The sequence below is a fragment of the Rattus norvegicus genome, chromosome 11, assembly GCF_036323735.1.
Source record: "Rattus norvegicus strain BN/NHsdMcwi chromosome 11, GRCr8, whole genome shotgun sequence".
Classification (NCBI taxonomy): domain Eukaryota; kingdom Metazoa; phylum Chordata; class Mammalia; order Rodentia; family Muridae; genus Rattus; species Rattus norvegicus.
In genome coordinates, this window is record NC_086029.1 from 43,813,249 (window position 1) to 43,827,206 (window position 13,958).

Genomic DNA, 13,958 nt, shown 5'->3' on the forward strand with positions numbered 1-13,958 from the left:
GTCCTGTGTCCCAGGGGATCTAGGAACTCAAACAACTAAGCAGACGGCTAGAACAAAGGTTCAGAGACAGCAGAGTCTCTCTGAGTTTCTGAGCCTAGTGAGTGGCTCTGAAAACCAGCGAATCACAGTTAAGACAAAGAGACCTGACTCGTTTACTCTTGATTTATAATCCCGTTGAAAGTAGTTTCCTCCTTACAGCAACACCAGCCCCAGGAGGGAGGGGAGACTTGGGAGGTAAAGGGAAGGCCATGCATCTGGAAGAACAGGAACTTGGAGGATGCTCCAGGGCACCTCCGCGCAGTATAAAAGCAGTGAACAACCACTGGGAAGCAACTGGCCAGACCGTGAGCTGCTGCGGGTTATGGAGAACCTAGGTTGCAGCTTTCACATCCACTGTGCTGCTCTGGGCTTTTCTGTGATGCAGGCCCTTTTGTGTCACCCCTGTGCCTTATAAGTAGCCCTCACTTCTATTCCTGTCAGTAACCCTGATGAAAATTCAGGTTCAACATTTGGATACCAGTGTACTTGTTACTTTGGTCTGTTGTGGGTTCTCTTTCTGGAGTAAGTAGTCAGGGGTAAAGTTTATCTTACCATGGAGTCTGTCACACAAATCTCAGCTAAGCAAACACACACTGTTCTACAAGCATAGTAGAGCATCACCGTTTTAGACAGGTTTGAAAACTTCATTCGCTCCTTCTGACTCCCAGTATCGGGAAGCCATGATGGTGGGAGTGGGAGTCATGGTGGCTGGAGTGGGAGCCAGCTCTTACACTGAATCTGCAGGCAAGAAGCAGACATGCTCAGCTGTTTTTTTCCCTTTCTCCTTTCTTCTCTATTATTCATGAGGCTGAGACCTCATCTAGCCAGAATGGTTCTCCCTCCCTTTTTCCTCCTTCGTTGTCTTTTTATTGACACCTACTCCTACTCAGAGGCGATTCCATTGTGATTTTGAATCCAGGTTGGCAAAGAAGATAGATCACATTTCATATGTTTTACTTAAATGTTAATATCTCCCCCCCCCCCGTGTGTGTGTGTGTGTGTGTGTGCCACAGTACTTGCTTGGAGGGCAAAGAGCACCTTTTGGGTGGTGGAGTCAGTTCTCTGCGTCTTCCATGTAGGATTTAGGTATTGAGCTAAGAGCGCCAAGTACCTTTACCCACTAAGTCTTCTTGCTGGCCCAACTTTCTTCTTTTGAGACAGGATCTCACTATATAGCCCTGCCTGGTCTTGAACTCACAGAGATCTGTGTGTCTCTGCCTCCTGAGTATAGGAATTATTGTCAACTTTGTTCAGATCAATGAAGCTTCAAAACCACAGAATCCATACGTAGCTTTTGGGAGGACGCCTAAAGATGCCTTTCTGAACATTCAGGTTTAAATCTGACTCTCAGGTCTCTACAAACCAAGTCCTGCTTCACGCTGACTCATCCTGAAATTCTTTCCCATGGTGTGGCCAAGGTCACCTTCACCTGAGTGGAGGTCTCTAAATGGGTGTCTCTCCCCTCCCCCACACTGTTCCTCGCCGCATGCTGTGAACCACTTAGCTTTGCCACAGATTCCCTACAGTGGTACATTGTTCATTACAGACCTCACTATGATACATTGTTCATTACAGACCTCATATGATACATTGTTCATTACAGACCTCACTATGATACATCGTTTCTCCCAGACATCACTATGATACATTGTTTATCCCAGACCTCAAACCTTAAGGGCCAACAACTATAAACGAAACACCTCCAACACTGAATAAAAAGCCGACTTTCCCTTTTACACATTGATTATCTCAGGTATTTTTTTTTTTTTTTTTGGTTCTTTTTTTCCGGAGCTGGGGACCGAACCCAGGGCCTTGCGCTTCCTAGGTAAGAGCTCTACCACTGAGCTAAATCCCCAGCCCCAATCTCAGGTATTTCTTACAGTACTATGAGTCTAATGATGCCCCAACCTGTAAAGAACACTAACCTGTACCCCTTTGCCAGCTAGCTGTTAGCTCATGAACCCCTTCTGTGCAGAAGCCTCAGTTTGTAAATATTTGTCCAAGAGGGGGCAGTAGGAGACTTGAGAGACAAACTGCTCAGGCTTTCATCAACCAGTGTAACAGGATAGACAGATTCATCTACGGAAGGCCAACAACAGGGCAGGCCACTGAACTCAGTTCCTGAAAATTCATCAGATTGTAGTTCAGCCAAGTGTGGTGTGTTCTGGGGGCCTCAGCCTGCTGAGTGACAAAACTCCTGGCCCAGGTGACCACAAAGGTGAACAGCAAGAACTCAGTTAATGAGAAGATCAAAATGTGTACAACTGTGAAAGTGTCATAATGAAACTCCATCTCCCAAGAGAGAAACTATAGCCTTGTGTGTGGGGGCTGTGCCCCTCACTTAAAGTCTCCCATTTTCAGTTATCTTTACGTCTCACCTAGTTAAATATACACACCCTGATATGTACCAAACTACCTGGCCCATGACCATCCCCTCAGATTCTCAGATTCTGCTTCAAACCTCAGCGTGTGTGTGTGTGTGTGTGTGTCTCAAATCACACGCCAAGGTCCCAGCCCCAGAGGGACTGTGAATGTCTGACCAAGTCTGCCACCTACTGGTGATACTTGATTCTCTCCATCAGACAAACCCTGGTGCCCAATAGCTTGATGGCCTTGCTTGCTTCCTTGCTGTGATGTGGATGTCCACGCACTTGTAGCCTATGCTACTGGACATTCTCAAGTGTTAGCAGAAATGCTGAATCTTGTGACAGGTGCTATCCACAAAACACTGGAAGTTTTTTTTGCCATAAGTGGAATTCCGATGTGATATAACCAGACACAAGGCTCGGCTTCTTGTCTTAGTGAGTGGCATCTGCCATGCAGAAGTGTGGCAGAAAAGAGCCAACTGACCCAATCTCTCCTGAGAAGCTGCCTTCAAGTCAGAGGTTTGGTTTTCTAATACAGGCAATGGCGGCTGCCATTGGTTGCCTCCAAGGGCACCCATACATGCATGTATACATACACATACACATACGCATACCTATGTATACATAAAAATGTAACAGATCTTTAAAAAAAAAGAATAGCACATACCCTCCATGGTGGCTAAGTTTCATGATGCCGGAGTGTACCGTTCAGGCTGCTAAAAATTGTCATGTAAGTTTTCCTCAGGTATGCGTGCTGTAGGCAACTATGCTGTAGTCAAAATGGGCCTGTCGGGGAAAAGGGCTACTTGTTGCTGGAGAGGTCACAGGCCCTGGTGTGGAAGCTGCTGCTGCTGCTGTTCTACTAAGTGGACATGATGTGCCTGTCCAGTTGCCTTTCAAATAACCGCGTTTGTGCCAAGAGGTTGATACTGCTCTCAGCTTTTCTCAGAGAAGCTTTGGCATCTGTCAGCTGTGATTGCGGAGCCCCATAACTGGCCAAAGTATTGAGGATGAATCACTCTTTAAAACCATCCCTTACTGGGACATCTGTGCTACCCCCCTCTGCAGCTCAGGGAGTATGGAGAGTAAGAGCTGGAATAAATGTAAGAGCTGCAGGGAGGGAGGGGAGTAGTGTGACCCTCTGCACTCGATCTCCACAGGATCCAGATTGTCAAAACTCTTGTCAGGAATAGGGCACAGGCTCATGGGCCCTACTCTGTGGATTTATACACAGGTAACAGGTGATGGGGGATGGAGAGACATTTTCTTCAGTAGTGTAGCCCATTTTTTGTAAACAAATCTACATCTATGTTCTTGTAAGCAGATCTACTCATCAGGGCAGATATACACACACACAACACATACATACATAAACATACACCCATACATATACATACACATACATATACACACAGACACACACACATATGCACATATACACACACCAGACACAAAAGTACAAAGAAGGAACATAGTTGGGAAGAGGAAGGGGATTAGGATTAAAAGGAATGGGAAGGGGTGAGGGAGGTAAGAGGGAGAGATCAAAGCACACATATGTAATCTATATGCATGTATGTATAACAGAGAGACTAAAACTTGTTATACTTATTATCATGTATTGTATTACATATATCAACATATATTACTTACATGCATGTATATATAATGGAGAGATAAAAATACATTATGCATATGCACAGAAGTATAATAACGAATATCATTACTGTGTATAAGCAATATGTAACAATTTAAAAAGGTTTTGTTGTCTGAGAAAGAAAGTAGCAAACCCTGGACATTTCATGCATCTGTCATTTTTACAACTTGTCCAAGGTAGCAATTGTACAAGTGCAGGCAAGCCTTCTGGCTTTAGGTGGCTGAAAGAGCTCAGCACCTTTGCTCAGTGACTCACTGGAGGTAGAATCCAGGGTTAACATCCACTGAATCCAAACACCCTGACCCTTCCGCATGCAAAATGGCAGTTGCAAAAGCAGGAGCTGGTGCAACTGTGTGAAGCTGGCTGATAAAGTCAAGAGGTGAAGGAGAGGAAATAGCGCTATTTGCTGCTGAGGAAACCACATCCTCCTTGTAAAAACACGATGCATCTGCAGAAGCGTCATATGTTATGGAAGATGAATAACACTCCCACATGCTGCTGTTACTCAGAGGAAAACACAAAGACAAGGTACTATGGACGTAAAGCACTAAATTTTAAAAACTACAATGTCCATGAAAACTCATAAAAGATGAATGAACAGGCAAGGAGCCTAGAGGCCAGGGAGGCAGCTCTGGTGGTAGAGAGTTATCATACATGCAGGAGAATCTGAGTTTGACACCCCGTGCCTGTGTAAAAAGTCAAGTGTGGGCCTGGTGTGTGGGCTCATACCTTTAATCTCAGCACTCACAAGGCACCGGCATGTGGATCTCAGTGAGTTCAATGCCGCCCTGGTCTACATAGTGAGTTCTAAGTCAGCCAGATGTATACCATGAGACCCTGCCTTCTCCCTGATCCATTGGTGTTTTCTGGTCACCCACGAAACAACATTTCTGCTTTGGAAAGCAGAGACAAGAGCAGAGTCCTATACACTTAGGAGTTAGTATAGTTAGTATACTTAGTATACTTAGTATACTTAGTATACTTAGTATAGTTATTGGAGATTTAGGGGTTAGTAGAATATGCATACATAGATAAAATGATTGAACTAAAAAGTCATTCAACTCAGTTACAGATGGGTGATTTTTACATCTGTTTTTGAGATAGAGTCTCTCTGTGTAATCTCAGTTGGCCTCAAATACATAGAGATCTGACTGCCCTGCCTCTGCACCCTGAGTGCCGGAGTTAGGGTACACGCCACCATGCCCAGCCACTCTTGAGTTTTGATAGGAGGACATGTGGACTCTTTTTTTTTCCTTTTCTTTTTTCTTTTTTTTTTTCGGAGCTGGGGACTTTACCCAGGGCCTTGCGCTTGCTAGGCAAACGCTCTACCACTGAGCTAAATCCCCAACCCCAAAACGTGGACTCTTAATTTGTCATTCATATTTTTTCTGATGTTTTTCTTCTCTGCATCCTCTAACATTGGACATTGTTTTCTCCCCTTGGTTCATAGAATTGTTGAATGTTTTAGACGATGTCCACCACCCCAAGGGCCTCTGCTCACTGTAGCCAGGTGGATTTGTTATCGCAGATCAACTGCTCATACCAAGGAAATGACAGAACCCTACAGGACTTGCTAAGAGTCTGGTACTAGTTATCAAGCTGAGGAGGGAAGAGTTTATTCAGCTTACACTTCCAAATTGCTGTTCATCAGCAAAGGAAGTCAGGACAGGAACTCACACAGGGCAGGAACCTGGAGGAGTGCTGCTTACTGGCTTGCTCCACATGGCTTGCCCAGCCTGCTTTCTTATAGAACCCAGGACCACCAACCCATGACCACAATGGTCCGGGCCCTCCCCCATCATTAATTAAGATAATGTCCTCCAGCCGGATCTTATGGAGGCATTTCCTCAATTGAAGTTTCCTCCTTTGAAGACAACCCTAGCTTGTGCCAAGTTGGTGGAAACTAGCCATGACTCCTATATGACTATGATTTTTAATTTCCAGCCATGGAAGCCATAGAACTGATTATAATTTGTTCAAATTCGTGAGGCGAGCAAACCATGGAGCTGAGGTTGGACCTAGGCTGTGCAGCCACAGTGCCCTTCCATTCTGTGAAGTTGGATGGGTGGTTTTCACATTTTCCTCCAAAGTCTCAGAGTTTGAGTTTTCATGTTTGAGTTTTAATCTATTTGTTATTAATTACGATTTAGGTGTGCTGTGTAGAGCTGGCCCAAGAGGTTTCAGAGGAGAAGAATTTCAGTATGTGGCCTAGAGACTGTTCTCATGGTATTTTGGTGAAGAATGTGACTGCTTTTTGCCCCTGTCTGAAGAGTCTGTCTGAGGCTAAGATAAAGAGATTTATATTAACTGCATTGATGAAGGAAGTCTCAAAGAAGCACATCAGAGACTTAGTTCTCTGGTTTAGTCTCATGAAGAGCATTCTGACTGAGCATAGCAAGCTTAGAAAGAAAAAAATATAAAATGTATTGTTCAAGTAATAGTAAAGGGGCACGGAAGTGAAACAGAGCTGAATCCTGTGTTCAAGGAGATAAAGAGATTAAGGGAGTAGTGATCTCAGGGCAAGATCCCACCCAGCTAAGCTTAGTGTTCCTGTTTGCAGTTGAACAAGGAGTAGTTTGGATTTTTAATCTGGAATGAACTACAATCCAGAAAGCTGGTGATAATGTAATAGGACAAGGGGGCCATGTTCCAGCTCCAGCAAGCGGCAAAGCTCGGCAGCTTCAGCCACATAACTCTGGCTTTAGATTAAAGAATAGAAGGGACTACGAGGACAATTGATGTTGGTCAGCTGGAGCTAAGAAATTAGCAGTGATTAAGAAGAGATCACTGAGGTGAAATCTTCTGGAAAGCCTGTTCGAAGAGTACAGAGAAACTGTGTTCTAGAGATAACCAAGCTTGTACCTCACACTGCAGCTGTACTTGGTAATGTGTAAGCATCACCCAGGTGGTACTGGTTTTGAAGACATGAAGGGGTCATGGAGAGCAGCTGAGGCTGGGCACTGTGAGAGGCCAGGAGAGGCCATTGAAGGTGCAGCCTCAGTTGTAGTTGATGGCCCAGGACTGAAGGGGCCATGCGAAGATGTTGAGGCTTGGCACCGTGAAGAGAGTCCGTGAGAGGCTATTGGTGAAGCCTAGTTAAGTGGAAGTCCCCAGTGTATTGGAGATGCCAGTACCATGGGATGACCACCAAGAACAGCAGCAGCAGTGGAGTGGATCAACCTGAGCTCAGAGCATTGCAGAGGGCAGAGCTGGAGAAGTGATGCCAGCCCTTTGGAGGAGCCCAGAAGATCATGTGTGGATTCCAGACATTGGAATAAGAATCTGTAACATTGAAGTTGTCTTGGAGACCCCAAGATGTTTGAGATGCCAGAGTCACGACACACCTGCTAGCAGGTAGTAGAACCAGCCCAGAGGAAAGAAGTTAGTTGCAGTTAGCAGATGAAAGGAGGTGGAGACCTGAGGACTTCCTGAATGCAGAGTTGGAGTTGGCCAGACTCTGTTTTTTTTTTTCTCCTGTCTGTTTGGTCCAGAATTTCCTCACTATGAGGTTTTGGAATGGCAACGTATATCCTGAATGATGTTGGAATGTGTGAGTTGCCTTTTGAATTTGACTTTATAGGGGATTACAGTTAAGTGATTGAACCTCAGAACAGACTTTGAACTTCGGACTTTTAACACTGTGAGCTCTCTATAGGTTATGGAGACTTTTGAGGTTGGACTAAACGTATCATTTTCCATTATGCTATGTTCGGGTGCGGCCCCCACAGACTCCTGTATTTGAACAATTCTATGGGGGCCATGGAGTGGAATGGGTGGTTTCATTATGCTTGGCCCAGGGGGTGGCACTATTAGGAGGTGTGGCCTTGTTGAAGGAAGTGTGTGGGGGTGGGCTTTGAGACCCTCCTCCTAGTTATGTGGAAGTCAGTCTTCTCCTGTTTGCCTTTGGAACAAGATGTAGACCTCTCAGCTCCTCCTGCACCATGCCTGCCTGGACGCTGCCATGCTCCTGCCTTGATGACACTGGACTGAACCTCTGAACCTGTAAGCCAGCCCCAATTAAATGTTGTCCTTATGAGAGTTGCCTTGGTCATGGTGTCTGTTCACAGCAGTAAAATCCTAAGACACACACTTACAGCATTTCACTGCTTTCCAAAGTCTCCAAATCCACGTTCCTCCAAACAGAAGCGTGGCCAGGCCTATCACAGCAGTACCCCACTCCCTGGTACCAACTTCTGCCTTAGTTATGGTTTTACTGCTGTGAACAGACACCATGACCAAGGCAACTCTTATAAGGACAACGCTTAATTCGGGCTGACTTACAGGTTCAGAGGTTCAGTCCATCATCCTCATGGCAGGAATCATGGCACTGTGTAGGCAGACATGGTGCTGAAGGAGCCAAGAGTTCTACGTCTTGGTCCTAAGGCAATCAAAAGGAGACAGGCTTCTCTGCATAACTTAGGTTTTTTAAATTTTCATATGAGATTAGTATCCAGTTACAATTCCTTAGGTTCGTTGAAGTGCAGCCTTTGAAATAGAAAGAAGATTAAAGCGCAAATGTAATTCAGAGAGAGATCAACCTCAAGAATAGACGTAGTCGAAGTTCTGCTTTCTACCACTAGATGGCAGTATTTTTCTGCGAATCAAACCTGCCGTGCAGGCTCCCAGGCAAGATGGCAGGCTCCAGACGTAGGGCACCTGATGCGTCGTCCACTCAAGCAGCCAAATGAGAACCCGTGCAGCTTCCCTTTATCTGGAAGTTGGTCCCTGAGCCTCGAGACTGAGGTACAACTAGGGCAGCTGAGAGTGGCCGTAAGCGTAGGGTAAGATTTTAAAGGAGAATAACTCAGTGAATAGTCCTGGGAGAGGTGCCCCTCCAAGGGTGTATCTAACTTTCTAAGGGTAAAAGATAGCGGCGCATTTCTTCGTGCATTCGTCTCGAACTATCTGGATTGTGATGGATGTGCATTACTGCTGCAGGTTTGAGTGAGATTCAGCGAGGATCTGAGGGCCATTCACCCTCACAGAGTGCCATCTTGCCTCTCCTTTAAACACACGAAGGAGAGGGAGAAGCCAACTTTGCAGAGCATCGCTTTGGCAAGGCCACCTTCATCACTCAGAATCTATGGAGACAACACTGCTTTCAAAAGCGTGCTGGGATCTTGTTGTGTGTATACAGAAGCCTTCAGTGGTGCTGAAAAAGTGCATTACACTGCTTCATACTACATACATACATACATACATACATACATACATACATACATAGGTGATCTCACTGTGTAGCCATGGCTGGCCTGAAACTTAGAGATCTGCCTGCCTCTGGTTCCCAAGTGTTGGAACTAAAGGTGTGTGCCACCACAGCCAGTCCTAACACAACAAAAATGGCACCGCCAGCCTGTATAGGAAGGCTTGTAGTGTTCAGTTCCCGTGTCCTTCTCCTACTATTCCCGTGGGAGGGGGAAAGGGGGGAGATTGAACCCAGGACCTCCCAACTGGCCTACTACTGAGCCATCTCTAGCCCTTATTTTTTTGAGAACGAAAATATTTTATGTGATTGTTAGCTTTCTTAATTAATCCAAAACATCACTGCCCGTTTGATTATTTTCTTTTATTATTCTGGTAATCTATGGTTATTGGAGAAATTAAAAAAAAACAAACAACCTCCAATTCCATCCCCAAACACAGCCACTAGCTACCATTTTAGTACTAATTTTCTTTCTCAGCATGAAAAATTAGTTATTAATTACCGGGAACATTTCTGCTTTATCAATAATGGTCTTTAAATTAGTAAACCCTGCAGCAGGACTGCCTGATTTGATTTCTGTATCTAACATTGGGCTTTGGTTCTTCTGTTTGTTTTATAACACAGAGTCTCCCTGTGTAGCCAAATTCCTGATCCTCCTGTCTCAGCTGCCCAAGAGCTTGCTCCTTTATTTGCACAGCAGAAGTAAAGTAATAAAGCCCTACCTCGTAGCCTTGGTTGGGAGATAATGTCTCCTGTGTGTCTGCTACAAAACCAAGCACCTAGGAACTGCCTCGGAGGGGTGACTCCATGGTAAAACCCTGTTTAGTGTTCACAAGACCTGAGGTTCGATCCCTAGCACCACAGAGAGAAAAAAAAAATCTCCACAAAGATTAGTTTTTCTACTGTCATCATTATCAATCAAACACTTCCCCGTACTATGAAATCATTTGTTCTTAGAAAATTTGGAAAATATCAAGAAATAAAGCTGAGAACAGAGGGGCTGGAGAGATGGCTCTGTGGATAAATCGGTTACTGTGTAGGTAAGAGGGAGGACTTGAATTCAGACTCCCAGCACCTACATAAAAGCTGGCATAGCAGCCTGAGGCAGTACTGAGGGGCAGACACGGGAGGGCCCTGAGGAGTAGCCAGTCTATAGTCAACACACTGCTTTGGGTTCAGTGAGAGGCCCTGTCTCAAAAAATGATGTGGAGAAGCAAATAAGGAAAGTCGTTCTGACATCGACCTCTGACCAGAACAAGCAAACAAGTTAACTAATGTAAAAAGTCCATCTGACCAGGGCTGCATGCACACAAGCCCAGCCCCTTGAGAGGCAGAGGCAGGAGGATCATGAGCTTGAGATCCATCTGTACTGTCTAGTGAGGCCTCATCCCAAACACCAAATAGCAGTAAAACAAACATCTGGAAACAACCACGTGTAACCTCACTACCAAAGAGGATGTCACAACCCAGACATGATCTGATTTGGGGGTAACGCTTTTTAAAAATTAATCTATGTAGGGCCATAGAACATAGTTTACTTTATTGTTTGCCGCTTATTTTTTTTAAAGGTTTATTTAATGTATGTGAGTACACCATCGCTGTCCTCAGACACACCAGAAGAGGGCACCAGATCCCATTACAGATGGTTGTGAGCCACCATGTGGTTGCTGGGATTTGAACTCAGGACCTCTGGAAGAGCAGTCAGTGCTCTTAACCGCTGAGCCATCTCTCCAACCCATCATATGTTAAAACACAGTTTTTATTAACTGAAAGATAATTAATTGCATTAGTATTTTATAAATTTTTTTCTTCACCAGATTTTTAACAGAAAATGACATTGGGGTCCTCACGTTGGTCCCCATTGATTCACATAAATACGAGGACTTTGCAACTGGGCCAGATGGGCAAGGAAGCTAAGCATTAAGAAGTAAGTTAAATAAACAAGGATGGGCGGGGCGTAGTGTAAGGCTTCGGAGGAAATGACGGCCATGTTCTAATTCTAGGGGAGGCGGAAGTGCAGACAGTTCCAGAAGCATCCCTCTGAAAAGCTATTTCCACTCCAGTTCCGTGAGGCCTGCAGTTACTCAGAAGGAACCAGAAGTCCCTCCGTCCACCGCATGCTTGGGGTCACTTCGAATTTTGCAGTAGCTGTGACCGCTAGGAAATCCCCAGAGAAGCAACTGATTTTAGTTCACTACAAAGAGGGGTCACTGTCCCTGGAGACGGATCTGGGATCTGGTGCTGCCCAGTACTCACCAGCAGAACAGCAGTAGTCCTGGTCCTGAGCCTAAGCCTCAAGGACAAAAACTGAAGGCCAAAGGCCTTGGCACTGACTCCCCCCCCCACCCCCCCAGAGCTGGGGACTGAACCCAGGGCCTTGCGCTTTCTAGGCAAGTGCTCTACCACTGAGCTAAATCCCCAACCCCAGCACTAACTCTTGGAGGGCCCTGAAGCCCTCCTGGGATGCCATTAGGCGTTAGGCTTGGTGTAAGAGTGGGTGGCTACTTTGCCCATCCCTGTCCCCTTGATTTTTCCGGTGGGCCATAACCGCAGGCACTCAGTGCTTAAGTAAGAGAGAAGGCGTGAACAGGTAACAGAAGGGCAGTCCTATTTAAAATGGCAGGAAGGTATTTAGGCATGAGCATACCAGATCAAAGATTTGTCAGGAGCAGGGGAGGTCTAACAGCTAGGCAAATTATCACCTCATTTACCTGTTGCTTGTCCTTCAGCGCCATCCCAGCTCTAGAGCTGGACCAGAAAGCCAAGTCCCCTCTTGGCAGAGGATAGAAAGGGCTCCATGCCAAATGATCTGAGTGAGCCTGGCAGAGCTCGTGCTGGCAAGAGAGATTGCCCTTCGGGCTCTGATTTCTCCCTAGAGGGCTCAGGGACGCTCTCGCTCTCGTATTTGAGCTTTGTTGCCAGTGCTGTCAATATGGCTGTAATTACACACAGGCACTCCCACCTTTCCCCCACAGAGCCCCAGCAACCAGCCCGAGGTCTTTCGAGTGACATGCCCATGCATGGCCCAGCTTCTTCTTGACAGGCTGTTGTTATTTTCTATGTGATTCGATGTCGCTTGAAGTATGAGGAAAGAAGTTTGGACTGTAAGCAATCCGTTGTTTCCAACTCCCCACATGTTTCTGAGCATCTCGCTGCTCCGAGTAGGCTTCGGGGCTGTCCTCTCCTGTCCCCGCGCGCATGCTCTTCCAGTGGTGGTTGGAAATGTAAGACATCTGCTTTAAAGCTGTCTTCATATCCTCGTCCTGGTGCAAAGACGTCTAAATCTTCTCTGCTATCTTTACCTGTTTACTGGAAGCTAGTCACACATGCACAGGTCGGATTGCCGTGCACGCCGTAGTTTGCTCTGTTAATGAAGTAACTAGTGGAACCAACTGGCCTTGGCGGATCTAAGAATCAGGCTGAGCAGCAGCAGGGCTCTTGTGCTATAGAGGATTTGAGAAATATCAGAGTGAGATGGCAAAACTCAGGGGCGGGGTAGAAATAAGATAAAAACCTGCACTGTAAACGCATTCCCAATTCCTTTGCTCTAACTCTTGTTTCCTCTTTGTACGGTGCAGAGAGAGCCTCTCATCTCACAGGGATAAGTAAGGAGGCAAAGGCATCTTTTGGAAACGTGAGCGTGGAGCTGGAGGGCTGGCCCAGTGGTCAAGAGCACTTGCAGCTCATGCAGAGGACTTAGGTTTGGTTTCCAGAATCCTCATGTCAGCTCACAACTGCCCAGAACTTTAGTCTCGGGCGATCTGACACTCTCTTCCGTTTCTGTGGGAAAGGTACTGCATACAGTACCCAGACACACATGGACGCATATAAAATAAAAAAAAATGTAAAAAACCCTCATGGAACTGTTTTGAAAAAGCTCTAAATCACATGGCTAGTAAGTGTCTATGTAGAATCATAGCTCAAATAGGACCTTCTTAATACTGTACGGAAATATCTATCAACAACAAAACATACTCTGCTTGCCTGGAAGATTCCCGATCATAGGATATCGCCACATAGTTTTAGAAGAACACGAACTAATGTGAAACCGGGTGAGGGTATGAAGCGCCTTTTAAACAAGTCACGTGTTTAAAAAATCCTCTGACCATTTTCATAGAGTGTATTTTGATAACTTCACACACACACACACACACACACACATGCGCGCGCGCACGCACACACACCCGAACCTCTTTCAACTCATCTATATTCTCTCTTCTTCCCAGAAGGTTTCCTTTCCTATTTTTTGTGTCTCTTGCTTGCTTGCTTGTTTGCTTTGCTTCTTTAGTTTTCCGCGACCCACGGAAATCAATCAGGGTTGCTTGTATGAACCCTGGTTGGGGATGTTTACTGGAGCTCATGAAGCAAGTTACCAGCGGCTACACCACTGAGGAAAGGCAAGGGTTCTTCAAGGAGAGGAGGGCCCAGGAGCTCCTGCCCCATCCACCTTGCGCAGCACTTCCGCGGGGAATCCAGCTGCTGCTGATTGGATGAGTGCAGCAGCCACACCCTGACTAGAAGCCAGCACTGGGTCCATCCTCCCACCTCACTGTCTCTTCTACTTCCTCTTCCGGTTGTTCTCTGAGCCTCGAAGTGGGTGATAGAGCCAAACACTTAACAGTTACTTATTCGAAACACCGTGACCAGTTATGAGTCCTAGTGCCGGGCTAGTTTTCTGTCAACTCGACACAAGCTA